Source organism: Schistocerca piceifrons, chromosome 2 (assembly GCF_021461385.2).
Source record: "Schistocerca piceifrons isolate TAMUIC-IGC-003096 chromosome 2, iqSchPice1.1, whole genome shotgun sequence".
NCBI classification, from domain to species: Eukaryota; Metazoa; Arthropoda; class Insecta; order Orthoptera; family Acrididae; genus Schistocerca; species Schistocerca piceifrons.
In genome coordinates, this window is record NC_060139.1 from 10523382 (window position 1) to 10528731 (window position 5350).

The 5350-nt window shown below is 42.5% G+C and overlaps 1 pseudogene; it reads right to left on the reverse strand.

Annotated features, from left to right (window-relative positions):
* Positions 1-3204: 3204 nt before the first annotated feature.
* Positions 3205-3322, reverse strand: LOC124778044 (annotated as a pseudogene).
* Positions 3323-5350: the final 2028 nt, after the last annotated feature.

The window sequence follows — 5350 nt, forward strand, 5'->3', positions numbered from 1 at the left end:
CTACACAAAACTTTTTTGTTTCTATACTTTTTGCACAATGATAACTTTTGACATATATGGCAACTCCTCCTTTCTCCATATTTTCTCTCATTACATGTGCAGAGAGCTTATAACCACTTACATTTACCTTATCCATATCAGTAACAATGTGATGCTCAGACAGGCATAGTATATCTATTTCATTCTCAGCTTCTAAATCTTCTAAACAAACCAGAAGCTCATCTACTTTATTCTTTAAACTCCCAATATTTTGATGAAATATACTTACATTATTTTTAATTATACTTTTATGAGAACCTTTCCTTATTCTAAGGCGTATAGCGTATTCGGCAAACGTAAACGAGTACGACGTCATGAACTGGCCCTCTGAGCTATTAAGAAAACCCTTTGTTGTTGAGTTAGTTGTATAGTTGTCCTCGCCGCGCTCCAGATGGCAGAACGCGTGGTTAACTGTGGCAGTATTTTAGCTGGGAACTCGCTCTGAGCTATTGTCTAGCTTTACTGCCGGGGAAAGCACAACAGCTCTGTACTAAAAATTTTTTTAAGGAGTTTCCAAATTACGACCTTGCTACGCAATCTCTGTGCTGACGTCACAGTTTGCCATCTCGTACGAAGGTGGTTGTGTGCTTTTTTCTTCATAGTGGTGTTCGACAAAACTGCTTGTAAAACCTTTTACACATTTTTCTAACAAAACTAGCAGTAAGTAGAATTTTTTAAGATCACCGTTCTTAATTTTATAATTGGCAGTCAAGGAACAAGGGTATAAGCAGCTAGTTCCGACGACAGAAAGGAAAATTTAGTACCTTACATAGTGTATGTAGGAAAAATATTGTTGTTTTGTCTTATTTTACGCATACTAATGAGCGGTGGTGGAGCAGTCAAATTCGGTTCCTGAAGTATTATACGCTGAAGTGCCAAAGAAACTGGCCTAATGTCGTATATGGCACCCGCGATGATGCAGAAGTGCCGCAACACGATGTAGCATGGACTCAACTAATGTCTGAAGTAGTGCTGGAGAGAATTGACACCATGAATCCTGCAGGGCTGACCATAAATCCGTAAGAGTGCGAGTGGGTGGAGATCTCTTCTGAATATCACGTTGCAAGGCATCCCAGATATCCTCAATAATGTTAAAGTCTAGGGAGTTTGACGGCCAGCGCAAGTGTTTAAGCTCAGAAGAGTGTACCTGGAACCACTCTGTAGCAATTCTGGACACGTGAGGTGTCGCATTTTCCTGCTGGAATTGCCCTAGTCCATCGGAATACACAATGGACACGAATGGATGTAGGTGATCAGAAAGGATGTTTACGTACGTGTCACCTGTGAGAGGTGAATCTAGACGTATCAGGGGTCCCATAACACTCCAAATGCACACGCTCCATACCATGACAGAGCCTCCACCAGCTTGCACAGTCCCCTGCTGACAAGCAGGATCCATGGATTCATAAGGTTGTCTCCATACCAGTACACGTCCATCTGCTCGATACAATTTGAAACGAGGCTCGTCCGATGAGGCAATATATTTCCAGTCGTCAATAGTCCAATGTCGGTGTTGACAGGACCAGCCGAGGCGTAAACCTTTGTGTCGTGTGGTCATAAAGGGTACACGAGTGGGCGTTCAGCTCCGAAAGCCCATACCGATGATGTTTCGTTGAATGGTTCGCACGCTGACAATTGTTGATGGTTCAGTAGTGAAATCTGCAGCAATTTGCGGAAGTGTAGCACTTCTGTCACGTTGAACAATTCCCCTCAGTCGTCCCGTTCTTGTAGGATATATTTACGGCTGCAGCCATGTCGGAGATTTGATGTTTTACCGGATTTCTGATAATCACGGTACGCTCGTGAAGTGGTCGTACGGGAAAATCCCCACTTCATCGCTGCCTCGGAGATGCTGTGTCCCATTGCTCGTGCGCCGACTGTAACACCACGTTCAAACTCACATAAATCTTGATAACCTGCGATTGTAGCAGCAGTAACTGATCTAACATTGCACCAGACACTTGATGTGTTATACACGCGTTGCCGAACGCAGCGCCGTATTCTGCCTGTTCACATATCTCTGTATTTGAATACTCACGACTATACCAGTTTCTTTGGCGCTACAGTGTAATAGTATTGTACGTTTTAGCAGTTTATTAATATTTCTGTGCTTCGAAAAGCAAGAGGTAGTTGCACTGGGGCGCATAAGTGGAAGATGGAGTAAGATGAGTTGAAATGATGTATAGTGAATCACAGTCACAATTTATTGACGTTCCCAATATTATCGGAAGAGCAATCACATCGAGCGAAAAATAAGATATTTGGAAAAAATTTGGCATTTAGGTTGAATTAGTACTCTGTTTTATTAACCATACAGAGAAAATAAACTGGAAATTACAGAAGAAAATGACATGTTTGAAAATCATACCGACTTCGGTTATTATAAAAAAAATGACAGACGGGAATAATGGTAATAGTCGTAGAAACGGATTATGACGGCGTATCTTTCGAAATGCAAGTCCATATACAAAGAAATGTATCGCAATGTACTGACTAAGCTATGGAAGTTTAATTTGTTGTAATATTCTGTATTATCTGAAAAGCAGATTCTTTGTCTTTATCTTAGTAAGAAGAAGCTAATAATCAAATTTTCTGACCTATAGCGATTTTTCATTTGCTCTTAGCAGCACAATTGCTTGAAACGCTTGTAACCTCGAAAATGCCTCCACACTGTTTTACTTTGTATATCAGTCTGTCTAACTGTGTGTGTGTGTGCGTGTGTGTTTAAGCACAGCTCTAAATCGTAAAAAAATTAGTGAAATCATGTTTCAGTGCATCGAATGAACAAAAAATAATAGAAATGTTAAAAAATGATTATTAGTGAAGTACTGCTACAATTATAACGGTTGTTTCTCGGCAGATGGCCCTTTACTTCAACCAGTGATTTGGATAAAGACGTTTGTAGTTTACTGCTTTGTAGCTGGCTGTTTTGATTTTATTTTATTTGTACCAACCACAATAAAGCACTCCGTCATCAGGCCACAAGTGGCCCATCGGGACCATCCGACCGCCGTGTCATCCTCAGCTGAGGATGCGGATAGGAGGGGCGTGTGGTCAGCACACCGCTCTCCCGGTCGTTATGATGGTTTTCTTTGACCGGAGCCGCTACTATTCGGTCGAGTAGCTCCTCAGTTGGCATCACGAGGCTGAGTGTACCCCGAAAAATGGCAACAGCACATGGCGGCCCGGATGGTCACCCATCCAAGTGTCGGCCACGCCCTACAGCGCTTAACTTCGGTGATCTCACGGGGACCGGCGTATCCACTGCGGCAAGGCCGTTGCCACCAACCACCATAGCTGTTCCAATAATAAATAACGATGAGCAGTTCGTTAATTGCTCCTATAACACCAACTGTTGGTGAATAATTTGACAAATGAGGCACTTTATTATTAAGAAATTCCAAGTCTTTATGTACACCTCTAGCTTGGTTGTTGTTTTGGGGAAGGACACCAGACAGCGAGGTCATCGGTCTCATCGGATTAGGGAAGGACGGGGAAGGAAGTCGGCCGTGCCCTTTGAAAGGAACCATCCCGGCGTACACCTCTAGGGGAAGCACATCACACCACTGATAATTTTTTCTGATAATTAATTCTATACCTTTTCAGCTACTTTTGGCACAAAATAGCGAAGCATGTTCAGTTTTCAACTACCTAAATTTGTTTATAATTTTGCTCATTAACGTAATATGTCTGACAGGTAACAACAGAAATTTTCACATCTGAAGTTCTTCTGGAGTATTCCGTCTGTAGTCTAATTTTTAATTAGACCCTAGCAGCCGGCCGAAGTGGCCGTGCGGTTAAAGGCGCTGCAGTCTGGAACCGCAAGACCGCTACGGTCGCAGGTTCGAATCCCGCCTCGGGCATGGATGTTTGTGATGTCCTTAGGTTAGTTAGGTTTAACTAGTTCTAAGTTCTAGGGGACTAATGACCTCAGCAGTTGAGTCCCATAGTGCTCAGAGCCATTTGAACCATTTTTAGACCCTAGCACTATTTGTGATATGGAAGCGAAGGTATTTACTTTTCCTAATAAATTCAAGCATCTTTCACTAGTATCTTTCACCAGTAACGCAAGTAGTCTAGACGCTACATACATTCAGTTTTGTTGTTTGCATATCACTGTGCTGTCCAGCTGTCTGCAGCTAGCCGACATGTAAACACACACACAAATAAATCGTATATAGGGTATTTCGAAACTATTCGTTCAGATTAATACAAGAGGTAGAGAATATCGAAACAAACATACTTCGTTATGGCACATGTGCTCCCTGACGACAGTTTCTGATCTGCAAAGAAAGCAGTTCAGCCTGCTAATGACAGCAGTGGCATTTACAAGAACTGCTAGAATTGCCCGAATATTGGACATACCCGTGAGCACGGTGCGTAAAATCCTACGAAACATCCTTCTTTGCAATCCATTGAAAGTTACCAATGTGCGAGAACTGCTTCCTGTCGACCTGCCTTTGCTTTAGAATTTATTGATTGTATGGAAGTGGACAGGGATTGGCCGTGGAAGATTTTGTGGACAGACGAAGCCCACTTCCATCTGACAGGGTACGTCAGTACACAGAACTGAATGTGGTCAACGGAAAATCCACACGAAAATCAACCAGTACCACTTGATCCTGAAAAGATCACTGTGAGGTGCAGGTTTACGGCATCATTTATAGCCCCGTATTCACCTGACCAGAAGTCTTGTTCCTCCTGCCACCGAACTTCACTAATTCCCACTATATCTAACTTTAACGTATCCATTTCCCTTTTAAAATTTTCTAACCTACCTTCCCGATGAAGGTATCTGACATTCCACGCTCCGATACATAGAACGCCAGTTTTCTTTCTCCTGATAACGATGTCCTCCTGAGTAGTCCCCGCCGGCAGACCCGGAAAATATACAATGTCAAAATTCTATCTTTTGTTGTGATGCATTTCATTTTATTTTAAAACAATGTACAACAACCAGTTTACCCAGATTCTTCACCGACCAGGGTGGGTCTCTGCGTTGAGGCACTGGGCTAGCAGTCCCTGGATACAGGAAGTGAGGGGTGGTTCGAATCCATCCGCCAGCAACCTTGAAAATAATTTGTCTGGTTTTCCATTTTCGATTTAAGTAATTTCCGGGAGTGATCCCCCTACTGTAGGCCACAGCCTATTCCTTCCTAATTCTTTTCTTTGCTGACAGATTCCAGTTCTCTTACAAATGCAGCCTCTCTGCTTAAATGAAAAGAACTGCATTGAAGACGAGCCGAACATCTCTTTTCTGAGACTCCTCGTAATGAAAGCCATAAGATATACAATTAATAATACAGATTCT